Source organism: Dendropsophus ebraccatus, chromosome 6, assembly GCF_027789765.1.
Source record: "Dendropsophus ebraccatus isolate aDenEbr1 chromosome 6, aDenEbr1.pat, whole genome shotgun sequence".
Classification (NCBI taxonomy): domain Eukaryota; kingdom Metazoa; phylum Chordata; class Amphibia; order Anura; family Hylidae; genus Dendropsophus; species Dendropsophus ebraccatus.
In genome coordinates this window covers 141309875-141323059 of record NC_091459.1, presented here as the reverse complement: position 1 = coordinate 141323059, position 13185 = coordinate 141309875, and the positions used below count along the sequence as shown (strand labels likewise).

General features: G+C 46.9%; 1 long non-coding RNA gene across 2 annotated transcripts in view; it reads left to right on the top strand.

Moving 5' to 3' along the window:
* The window catches only part of LOC138795128 (uncharacterized), a 118677-nt gene extending 118011 nt beyond the window's left edge, over positions 1 to 666 (top strand). For both annotated transcript variants that reach the window (XR_011363578.1, XR_011363577.1), the window contains exon 3: positions 393 to 666. This is a non-coding gene — a long non-coding RNA (uncharacterized lncRNA). The remainder of the gene's footprint in view (positions 1 to 392) is intronic.
* Positions 667 to 13185: the final 12519 nt, after the last annotated feature.

Genomic DNA, 13185 nt, shown 5'->3' with positions numbered 1-13185 from the left:
AGCTAAACTCCAGCTTTTTTTTCCTTTCAAACCAACTGGTGTCAGACAGTTATACAGATTTGTAGTTTAATTCTATTAAAAAAATCTCAAGTCTCCCAGTACTTATCAGCTGCTGTATACATAGATGTGCAGGACATACAGCAGCTGAAAAGTACTGGAAAACTGGAGACTTTTTAATAGAAATAAATTACAAATCTCTGGCACTTTTTGACACCAGTTGATTTGAACTTTTTTTTTCCCCTGCTGGAGTTGCCCTTTAACTTTTAAAGTGGAGTACTCTTCATGAATGAGACAAATAAAGGAATGCTGCCAGAACACTTCCCATGTATACAATGTAAATATATACAATAGATACCTATATACCATTTGTTGTATTTCCCCTTGTATTACAGGCTGATTGGACGCTCATTTCCACTTTTATCCGAGCGTTTCCTGATTAAACGGGAAGAAGGAAGATTTTCGGCAATGGCGGTATTGTGTCGGCTGAGCTCAGGTCATCTTCTAATAAGTATACAACTCCCTCCCATTACTCATCAAAGCATCCAAGTTCCGACACAACCGGCGTATTCACATGGCAGCATTTTACTGATTAAAATGGTCTGATTACAATGTGAAGCAGGAAGATGCCCGGGAGCGCTGACAGACCACGGGGGAGACGGGCGCGTAATAAAGGGTTAATGTCTGAGATTGTTCTCATCTAGAATGTTGAGGGGAATGATTTGTATGGATTCTGCATGCAGCAATACAATATGGTCGATTGGGCCCTCGGAAAAGGCCCCAGACAGCTTGTGCCACATTTAGGCTTGGTTCACACTGCATCCGTTTTGATCCGTTTTTCCATTGACTTCCATTATAAAGAAAAACGGATGTTTTTTTTTTTTAACGGACACAAAAGTAGTGTCAACGCGGATTGTAAAAACGCAGTGTGAACCCAGCCTTACTTGTAGACACTTTTTAAATGCACCCAAAAGGGGTGTAGCCGTGGTAAAATGGGTGTGGCCTCAATATAAAGGGAACCACCATGTTGCAAAATTCTTGTGCAAAATTCAGGCCCAGCTTAAAGTGGCTGTCCCATTAAAGGGCTTATCCAGTGCTACAAATACATGGCCACTTTCTTTCAGAGACAACACCGCTGTTGTCTCTAGTTCAGGTGCGGTTTGCAATTAAGCTCCATTCACTTCAATAGAACTGAGCAGCTAAACCCTGACCAAGCTGGAGACAAGAGTGGGTCTGTCTCTGCAAGAAAGTGGTCATGTTTTTGTAGCACTGGAAAACCCCTTTAAGCAAAGCTGTTAAAATCAGATGTGATATATATATATATATATATATATATATATATATATATATATATATATATATATATGAGCTGTTTTAGTAAAGTAATTTACTTTACTGGACCATTTTTCTCCCCCATGGATCTAAACACTTCCTGGTTTCCTCTCTGACCTGCGACCCTGCTGTTGCCATGCAACACTGCACATCCTTTCCCACCATTCCCTTGCTTGGAGACTCATTGTGGAGTAGTGTGTAGCATGTATGGAACTGGCGCTTATTGGCCAGAATGAATGGCGGCTCAGCACATAATCATAGCCTGTCCCAGTGCCAGTCCTAGTTCTATATTGACAGTATTTTCCTGTGTATAAGACTGTTTTCTAACCCAGGAAAATCTTCACAATAGTCAGGGGTTTGTTTTATACACCGGGTGTCATCTTATAGGAACTGAATTGGAGAATCTGCTTCCGCTGCAAAAAAACGGGCGCATCCTCACCATATGAAGCGAGCCTTAAGGCCCTATTACACAAAGCGATTATCGTTATCCGTTACGGTCGATATTTGCTTTGTGTAATAGAAGACAACGATCGACATGCTAGTTGTCGGCTAAGCGTTGTCTTCCAACAGGCTGAAACGCTACTGATCGGTCTGGCAACTATCCGCTGGCGTCGATCCATGTAACAGGAGCGGCAGCAGCAGCAGACCGCCGCTATCATCTATGGGCTGCCCGGACAATCTGACAATCGCCCAGGCAGCCCCTCCCCCCACAGCTCCCCGCGGCCCCCTGACTCTTACCCGTTCTTTCTCGCTCGCTGTTGGTTCACGTAATAGCGCCAGCAGCAGATGGGTGAACAAGGTGCAAGAAAGCGCTCGCTTGCTCTCCACATCGCCCCGCGTAAGGGTATGTTCACACTGAGCAAATCAAGCAGAATTCAACGGCGGAACTTTCCGCCATGGAATCCCACCTGTGTGTCATTGCCGTCTATAGGAGAGCGAGCGCTCCTCCGCTGCTGTTGCTCTTCGCTCAAGGAAGAGGACGTGCACCCTCCCATTCACTCACTGAAGGACACTGAGCACTGCAGGTATCCCGCCGTATTTGCTCAGTGTGAACATACCCTAATAGGGGCTTTACTGGCACCCAGGTGAATTGTGCCTGCAGCTTTGGGTGTGAATAGAGGACTACTGCTAACGTGAAGACATTGCATTTATAACTGGTGAACACTTTGGGGGAGATCCATTGAGCAGTATTATAATAAGATTCTCTTCTCACCCACAGCAACCAATCACAGTTCAGCTTATATTCCTTATATTACATTCACCCTTTAGGCTACAAGTGTTTTTTTTGGAGAATTTTCTTCTTACACTTCGCTGTAGTCATTTGTAGCTTCTATGTTGCTCGATACCAGTGACATCTGTCTTTGGCAGATGGCCCAGTAACGCTCTCGTTTTCCGTGTGCATTTATATATCCAATCCGAGCAGGAAAACCGTTACATTTCTCGAGAAAAAACAAAATATCCTTCTGGCCGTATCAATTTATAGGGATATCTAAGCTTCCTAATCGGATCAAGTGGAAGTGTGTGAGATATTACGTGTAGGATAATGTGTCCTTTACTGTAAATTATGGGAATGGTAGAAGGCCAAGGGGCAGAGGCCAAACGGATTTATAGACCTAGGTCAAGAGACCACCAGGTGCCCGGGAAGATCTATAGCTTATTGAGGGGTATCAGTTTAAGGAAGTTGTATGCACACTGAGGAATAGGATAGGAGTTTCAAGCTGAAGCCACACTTAAAGGGAATCTAGGTTTATTCCGCCTTAAATCAGAGCAGCAAAAACTAGTGACAGAAATGCTGAACAGATCTGTGTATTACTTACATCATTCTGTTCACCCGTTCTCCTAATATGCAGGAGAATAGGATTCTTGCCACACCCCTCCCCCCGCCCTCCAGCTGCTGATTGACAGTTGACGGCCTATACACAGCATGGATAGATAACTGCCAATCAGCAGATGGTGGGTGGAGTTTTCTGCTTCTCATGAATATCCAGGATTTCTGAGCTCATGCACATAATGGAGAGGACTACTTATTGTCCATGTTATTCAGGAGGAGATCTCTGGATCAGCTGCACAGAACAATGTAAGTGATACATCATTCTGTTCAGCTTCTCTGTCACTAGTTTATGCTACCCGGAGATAGGATGGCAGAAACCTGCTGACAGAGTCTTTTTAATTTAACACGAATTCCGCTTGAAATTCTGTACAGAGCAATGTCCTATAGTGTTCATTGGGATTTCCACAGAACAGAATTTACAGTCGGAATGTTCCGCCACGGATCCGCTTTCCGCCCAAACAATTGGCATGTCCAAAATGCCATAGAAACCATTGGGGCTTTCAATTTACACTTTCTGCGCGAATTCTGCACAGATTCTGCGCCACCTTAAAATGAAGACAATTTCCTCTTCAATTCCTCAGTGTGAACATGCCCTAAGAATAAAGGTCTCACTTGTCCATAGCTGCAATACCAGATATGGCCTGTGGACATAAGTGGTGCTGTTTTCATTAAATTTTAGGCTATTTCTTGGAGTTTTAGATAATCCTGTGCAAACTTTCCTAAAAAATGATGAAATTAGAACTTTTCGGACAACTTGTGTTCATCTTATATTGGTAGGATATAGTGTGTAATAGCTATGGTGAGCATGCACAGGAAAGAGCGAGCAGGTTATATATCGGTTAGAGTTACTTCTACTGTAAATTGTAAAATTATTAGCAGCCGCTGAGGAGTCCATTGACCCAATAACAGCGGGAGGCGGCGAGCTGAGAACATTTATATAGGTCACAGGACTCAGATGGGGCTTCCAATATTCTTCATACTACACACCACAGCAGCTGAGGTGTATTATGAGGTTCTGCAGCAGCTGTGGTTTGTATTATGATGTTCTGCAGCAGCTGAGGTGTATTATGAGGTTCTGCAGCAGCTGAGGTATAGGATAAGGTTCTGCAGCAGCTGAGGTGTACGATGAGGTTCTGCAGCAGCTGTGGTTTGTATTATGATGTTCTGCAGCAGCTGAGGTGTATTATGAGGTTCTGCAGTAGGTGAGGAGTAGAATGATGTTCTGCAGCAGCTGAGGTGTATTATGAGGTTCTGCAGCAGCTGAGGTATAGGATAAGGTTCTGCAGCAGCTGAGGTGTGCGATGAGGTTCTGCAGCAGCTGTGGTTTGTATTATGATGTTCTGCAGCAGCTGAGGTGTATTATGAGGTTCTGCAGCAGCTGAGGTATAGGATAAGGTTCTGCAGCAGCTGAGGTGTACGATGAGGTTCTGCAGCAGCTGTGGTTTGTATTATGATGTTCTGCAGCAGCTGAGGTGTATTATGAGGTTCTGCAGCAGCTGAGGTATAGGATAAGGTTCTGCAGCAGCTGAGGTGTACGATGAGGTTCTGCAGCAGCTGTGGTTTGTATTATGATGTTCTGCAGCAGCTGAGGTGTATTATGAGGTTCTGCAGCAGCTGAGGTATAGGATAAGGTTCTGCAGCAGCTGAGGTGTGCGATGAGGTTATGCAGCAGCTGTGGTTTGTATTATGAGGTTCTGCAGCAGCTGAGGTGCATTATGAGGTTCTGCAGCAGCTGAGGTATAGGATAAGGTTCTGCAGCAGCTGAGGTGTACGATGAGGTTCTGCAGCAGCTGTGGTTTGTATTATGAGGTTCTGCAGCAGCTGTGGTGTATTAGGATGTTCTGCAGCAGCTGAGGTGTGTATTATGATGTTCTGCAGCAGCTGAGGTGTGTATTATGATGTTCTGCAGCAGCTGTGATGTATTAGGATGTATTAGGTGTTCATGACTTTCTGCAGCATCTCCCCGGTACCCATCCATCACATCGCATTCCCTGCCTTGTCTCCTGATAGCAGCTGCTGTTGCTGACTGCCAGCTCATCTCTCCTGCCATGGCACCATCTACATGCTGACTCTGCCAGGACACTCAGCAACCTTCTTGCCAACTGCCCAGGCGTTTTTAGTCTATGGGCGGCATGCGAGTGCTTAAAGGGGTTGTCCAGCGGAAATAATTTTCTTTCAAATCGACGTGTCAGAAAATTATATAGTTTTGTAATTTACTTCTTTTTAAAAATCTCAAGTCATCCCATACTTATCAGCTGCTGTATGCCCTGCAGAAAGTGTTATATTTACAGTGCTCTCTGCTGCTACCTCTGTCCATGTCAGGAACTGTCCAGAGCAGGAGAGGTTTTCTATGGGGATTTGCTGCTGCTCTGGACAGTTCCTGACATGGACAGAGGTGGCAGCAGAGAGCACTGTGTCAGACTGGAGAGAATACACCACTTCCTGCAGGACATACAGCAGCTGATAAGTACTGGAAGACTTGAGATTTTTAAATAGAAGTAAATTACAGATCTGTATATTTTTTGAAAGAAAAATATTTTCACCAGAGTACCCCTTTAAGGATTGTCTAATTCAAGTTTGGACACTTTTAGTAAATTAGGGCCAATCTGACTATTTTCTTATGCTGCGTTTACACAAAGCGATAATACGCCCAATCGATCGTTTAACGATTTTGAAGCAACGATTTATTCTTTATAACGATCAGCGTTTAGACAAATAAATCGCTAGAAAAATCGTTAGAGAATTCGTAAGAAAAATCGTTATTGCAGTCGTTTTTAAGATCGCTTAAGCCCATCTCGCACATAGGGTGAATCTTTGAAAGACTGTTTACACGAAGCGATCTGCGGATTTTTAGCGAACGATAAACGACGATTTGAGCACATGTTGAGAGATCAAAATGAACGATTTTTCGCTCGTCACTTGATCGTTCGCTGTGTTTACATGGAACGATTATCGATCAAATGCGATCGTTATTGCGAAAATTTGAACGATAATCGTTGCGTGTAAAGGCAGCATTAGTGTCCCATATGGTAGGCATCACTGGTTTCTTCTTCTCTCACCAGGAATGCAGCTGGGTGTGACTGGTCCCAGCTATTTCATCCCAAAACAATAGTTATGTCAGGGCGGCGAGCGCTCTTTATTCCTCGGCGTTATTAAGACTTCCCAGTTAGTTAATTCCCTGTAAGAGGGCTTGTTAGCTATGTTGCTGCTTGCCAAAAGATTTGAGCAGTTTAAAGGGAAAAAAATGCCTTGAACGGTCAGCGATTGTCTCAGCCTGACTGTAGAGGACTGTGTGGTGCCGCTCAGCGCTCAGAAGATTTGCTTTCCAGGACTAAGTTGGTGTCAAGGAAATAGCTAATTTTATATGTAGTGCCCTGAAGCCAGGAGACGCAGCTTATCAGAGCGACACGTCGGCCGTGCGCACCGCTGCTCTCAGTCTATACAACCAGAGTCTATGGAGAACTTGTGTGACGGTCTTAAATTAGGCCCTGCCCCATTTTGCCCTGCAGGCGCATGCCAGCCTGACCTGCACCTGCCATCCTGCCCAGGGCCGGCGTCAGCACCGGCTTACCTGGGCAAGTGCAAAGGCCCACAGCATCCCTAGGGGCCCAGTCCCACCAGGGCTGCTTTCTTTGCTCACCGAGACTGGCTGGAGGTAGGAAACATACCCCCCCCCCCCCCTGCCCAGCTGGCGTCTCCTCCTCAGCCTGATCTGCACTCCCTGCACCTTTCTGCCTTGGGCCAGACCTGATTAGAGGAGGCCAGAGCAGCAGAGCAGCTCAGCTCCCAGGCTAGGTGATGGGGGAGGGGGGCAATGTTTTGTGGGGTGTTTAGAGACCATGTGACTCTCCAATTGCTGCAAAACTCCAACTCCAATCATGCACTGCTAGCAGGACATTATGGGAGTTGTAGTTTGATAACTGAAGAGTCACTTGTTGGGAAACAGTGACTTGTGGGACAGTTTATTAGTCCAGTGTTCTCTAACATGTGACTTTCTAGTTGCTCAAAAACTACAACTCCTACCATGCATTGCTGGCTGGGCATAATGGGAGTTGTAGTTTGGCTGAAAGGCCACTGATTGGGAAACAAAGATTTAGGAGGAGAGTTTATGTAGTGCAGTGTTCTCCAACATGTGACCCTCCAGTTGCTGCAAAACTACAACTTCCATCATCCACTGCTGGCAGGACATGATGGGAGTTGTAGTTTGGCAACAACTGTCGAGGCACTGCTTGGGAAACACTGATTTATGGGGGCGATGGCACAATTTATCTAGGGGGGTAGTGGCACAATTTATTTGGGGGCAGTGGCACAGATTATTGGGGGGCAGTGGCACAGTTTATGGGGGGCAGTGGCACAGTTTATTGGGGGCCGTGGCACAGATTATTGGGGCCGTGGCACAGTTTATTGGGGGGCAGTGGCACAGATTATTGTGGGGCAGTGGCACAGTTTATTGGGGGGCAGTGGCACAGATTATTGGGGGGCAGTGGCACAGATTATTTGGGGGCCGTGGCACAGTTTATTGGGGGGCAGTGGCACAGATTATTGTGGGGCAGTGGCACAGTTTATTGGGGCAGGGGCAGTGGCACAGTTTATTGGGGCAGGGGCAGTGGCACAGTTTATTGGGGGGCAGTGGCACAGATTATTGGGGGGCAGTGGCACAGTTTATTGGGGGGCAGTGGCACAGATTATTGTGGGGCAGTGGCACAGTTTATTGGGGGGCAGTGGCACAGATTATTGGGGGGCAGTGGCACAGATTATTTGGGGGCCGTGGCACAGTTTATTGGGGGGCAGTGGCACAGATTATTGTGGGGCAGTGGCACAGTTTATTGGGGCAGGGGCAGTGGCACAGTTTATTGGGGCAGGGGCAGTGGCACAGTTTATTGGGGGGCAGTGGCACAGATTATTGGGGCGGGGGCAGTGGCACCGTTTATTGGGGGCAGTGGCACAGATTATTGGGGCGGGGGCAGTGGCACAGTTTATTGTGGGGAGGGGGAGCAGTGGCACAGGTTATTGTGGGGAGGGGGGAGCAGTGGCACAGATTACTGTGGGGAGGGGGAGCAGTGGCACAGGTTATTGTGGGGAGGGGGAGCAGTAGCACAGGTTATTGTGGGGAGGGGGGAGCAGTGGCACAGATTATTGTGGGGAGGGGGAGCAGTGGCACAGATTATTGTGGGAAGGGGGGAGCAGTGGTACAGACTATTGTGGGGAGGGGGGAGCAGTGGCACAGGTTATTGTGGGGAGGGGGAGCAGTGGCACAGATTATTGTGGGGAGGGGGGAGCAGCAGTGGCACAGATTATTGTGGGGAGGGGGGAGCAGTGGCACAGGTTATTGTGGGGAGGGGGAGCAGTGGCACAGGTTATTGTGGGGAGGGGGGAGCAGTGGCACAGGTTATTGTGGGGAGGGGGGAGCAGTGGCACAGGTTATTGTGGGGAGGGGGGAGCAGTGGTACAGATTATTGTGGGGAGGGGGGAGCAGTGGCACATACTATTGTGGGGAGGGGGAGCAGTGGCACAGATTATTGTGGGGAGGGGGAGCAGTGGCACAGATTATTGTGGGGAGGGGGGAGCAGTGGCACAGATTATTGTGGGGAGGGGGAGCAGTGGTACAGACTATTGTGGGGAGGGGGGAGCAGTGGCACAGATTATTGTGGGGAGGGGGAGCAGTGGCACAGATTATTGTGGGGAGGGGGAGCAGTGACACAGGTTATTGTGGGGAGGGGGAGCAGTGGCATAGATTATTGTAGGGAGGGGGGAGCAGTGGCACGGGTTATTGTGGGGAGGGGGGAGCAGTGGCACATACTATTGTGGGGAGGGGGAGCAGTGGCACAGATTATTGTGGGGAGGGGGAGCAGTGGCACAGATTATTGTGGGGAGGGGGGAGCAGTGGCACAGGTTATTGTGGGGAGGGAGGAGCAGTGGTACAGATTATTGTGGGGAGGGGGGAGCAGTGGTACAGACTATTGTGGGGAGGGGGGAGCAGTGGCACAGATTATTGTGGGGAGGGGGAGCAGTGGCACAGATTATTGTGGGGAGGGGGAGCAGTGACACAGGTTATTGTGGGGAGGGGGAGCAGTGGCATAGATTATTGTAGGGAGGGGGGAGCAGTGGCACGGGTTATTGTGGGGAGGGGGGAGCAGTGGCACAGGTTATTGTGGGGAGGGGGAGCAGTAGCACAGGTTATTGTGGGGAGGGGGGAGCAGTGGCACAGATTATTGTGGGAAGGGGGGAGCAGTGGTACAGACTATTGTGGGGAGGGGGGAGCAGTGGCACAGGTTATTGTGGGGAGGGGGAGCAGTGGCACAGATTATTGTGGGGAGGGGGGAGCAGTGGTACAGGTTATTGTGGGGAGGGGGAGCAGTGGCACAGATTATTGTGGGGAGGGGGGAGCAGCAGTGGCACAGGTTATTGTGGGGAGGGGGGAGCAGTGGCACAGGTTATTGTGGGGAGGGGGAGCAGTAGCACAGGTTATTGTGGGGAGGGGGGAGCAGTGGCACAGGTTATTGTGGGGAGGGGGGAGCAGTGGTACAGATTATTGTGGGGAGGGGGGAGCAGTGGCACATACTATTGTGGGGAGGGGGGAGCAGTGGCACAGATTATTGTGGGGAGGGGAGCAGTGGCACAGATTATTGTGAGGAGGGGGAGCAGTGGCACAGGTTATTGTGGGGAGGGGGGAGCAGTGGCACAGATTATTGTGGGGAGGGGGAGCAGTATTGAAGACGGATGGAAGACCGGAGAGGTAAGTGTATTCTTCCTGCTCCCCCCAAGTGTCCCGATAGGACCGTCCGATCAGCGGGGAGATCCTCTGCTTATCTGAAAGCCATTGAACAAGCTTTTTGTTAACAAAGCACTCAAGTAGCATGCAGTGGTCTCTCGAGTATCAAGAACTTTTGAGTAGCCCTATACCCAAGTTATTACTATACTGGATAAAGTCGCTCATCTCTAGTTACCATCTCTCTACAACGCTGTAGCATGTGATGGAGCTTTATAAGTAACGGGAACGAAGAATAAACAACTCATTCTAAAAAAACTAAAAAGCTAGAATCAGTGAAATAATAAATAAATGACAGTAAAGTAAGGACAAGAAGACAATAAAACAGAAGAGCAAAGAGCTGCGTCTGGAGGGTGAGGCCGGAGCTTCCATGACTGCACAGTATAACTTGTCACATACTTCCTGGAGGAATTCTCGGCTCCGCTCCTGCCGACAGCTATAACTACACCCAGATAAACACATTTAGAGAGTCCAAAATTCCTGACCTGATAAACTCACCTATAAAGTTGACACAAGGAGCAGGAGATTAGAGAGCTAATACACAGCGAGATATATACAGTGAGATAAGGAGACCACAAGCCCTAAATCACACCCGCTACTCTTGTAAACTTTTTGGACTCTTTGCACCAGAGCCGATAATTCCTGTTTAGCTGATAGAGAGATTACTTACCATCTAGGCTGTGGTGTGGGTGGGCTAGGCCTGAAGGAAAGGACTGAAGCAGAACTTACGGATATGACCTGGATTAACCCGACCTGTAGCTAGACCTTTACTATTAAACAAATTCTGATCTCGCCCTTCGCCACCTTCTCGGTGATATCATATCTGCACTGTGTAAGGTACAAATAGTAAAGATACAAACAGGAATTGTTATTTAGAGAGTAGATGTCCATGATTATTCGCCTTGTGCAGAAGACGTTCTCTAAGGAACTGGATTCTCTTGTTTTGTTTTTTACTTTCATCAGTCTTAACCGATTTGACTTTTTGAATTTGAAGAGATTTAAAGGAAAAGTCCGGAGAAAATTTTTATTAAAGTATTGTATTGCCCCCCAAAAGTTATACAAATCCCCAATATACAATTATTACGGGAAATGCACATGAAGTTTTTTTTATTCCTGCACTTACTACTGCATCAAGGCTTCACTTCCTGGATAACATGGTGATGTCACTTCCTGGATAACATGGTGATGTCACTTCCTGGATAACATGGTGATGTCACTTCCTGGATAACATGGTGATGTCACTTCCTGGATAACATGGTGATGTCACTTCCTGGATAACATGGTGATGTCACTTCCTGGATAACATGGTGATGTCCCTTCCTGGATAACATGGTGATGTCACTTCCTGGATAACATGGTGATGTCACTTTCTGGATAACATGGTGATGTCACCTGCTGGATAACATGGTGATGTCAGTTCCTGGATAACATGGTGATGTCACGACCCGACTCCCAGAGCTGTGCGGGCTGTGGCTGCTGGAGAGGATGATGGCAGAGGGAAACTGAGGGACACAGGGCACTGGAGCGACACTGGGCATCCCTCTGCCATCATCCTCTCCAGCAGCCACAGCCCGCACAGCTCTGGGAGTCAGGTTGAGACATCATCATGTTATCCAGGATGCAACATCACCATTTTATGCAGGAAGTGACATCACCATTTTATGCAGGAAGTGACATCACCATGTTATCCAGGAAGTGACATCACCATGTTATCCAGGAAGTGACATCACCATTTTATCCAGGAAGTGACATCACCATGTTATCCAGGAAGTGACATCACCATGTTATGCAGGAAGTGACATCACCATGTTGTCCAGGAAGTGACATCACCATGTTATCCAGGAAGTGGCATCACCATGTTATCCAGGAAGTGACATCTACATGTTATCCAGGAAGTGACATCACCATGTTGTCCAGGAAAAGAAGCCTTGATGCAGTAGTAAGTGCAGGGAAAAAAGCTCTTTATAAGCATTTGATAAGTGTATAAGTAATAAGTGTATATTGGGGATCTGTATAACTTTTAGGGGGCAATGCAGTACTTTAATAAAAATTTTGCCGGACTTCTCCTTTAATTGTATAATTAGAATAATTATAATTATACTATAAATGTGTGATTGACAGCTGGTAGAAGGCTATGCAGGAAGGTAGAAGAAATAACAAGGAACCTCTGCTTCTCAGAACTGATGGGCTGCAGTATATAAAGCTTCTCTATAGATATAGTGGACTTTTATAGTTCTTTTATACTTCATGTACTGAAAGGTATGAGCTAGAGATTATTGGGATGTCTTATTAGGAAAATCGCTGTTCCTATGCTTTACATGGACGTTATAGATGGGTTCCCCTGCTTAGAGGGGTAGTTCACAAAAAAATCTTTTCAATCAATTGGTGCAAAAAAGTGCCAGAGATTTGTAATTTACTTCTATAAAAAACAAATCTCCAGTATTCCAGTACTTATCAGCTGCTGTATGTCCTGCAGGAAGTGGTGTATTCTTTCCAGTCTTGAGAGCAGGAGAGGTTTTCTATGGGGATTTGCTACTTCTCCGGACAGTTCCTGACATGGACAGAGATGGTAGCAGGGAGCACTGTGTAAGACTGGAGAGAATACACCACTTTCAGCAGCTGATAAGTACTGGAAGACTGGAGATTTTAGAATAGAAGTAAATTACAAATCTCTGGCACTTTCTGGCACCACTTGAGTCGAAAGAATTATTTTTGAACTACCCCTTTAATGTAAACTAAATGGAATTCCCTACCTTCTCTCCTGGTAGATGTAGTATTAGTGCATCTGCATGTGTGTCCTGCAGGAAGGTGTGTATTCTCTCCAGTCTTCCAGTACTTATCAGCTGCTGTATGTCCTGCAGGAAGTGGTGTATTCTCTCCAGTCGGACACAGTGCTCTCTACTGCCACCTCTGTCCATGTCAGGAACTGTCCAGAGCAGGGGAGGTTTTCTATGGAGATTTGCTGCTGCTCTGGACAGTTCCTGACATGGACAGAGGTGGCAGCAGAGAGCACTGTGTCCGACTGGAGAGAATACACCACATCATGCAGGACATACAGCAGCTGAAAAATACTGGAAGACCGGAGAGTTTTAAATAGGAGTAAATTACAAATCTATATAATTTTCTGACACCAGTTGATCTGAAAAAAAAAAAAATTCTGTCGGAGTTCCCCTTTAATTATGGAAACTGAGAGCTGAAGTTATTTGTTTTCCATAGTGTTGTTAGTTTCCACCCTGGTATATTAGTAGGTGTCCTA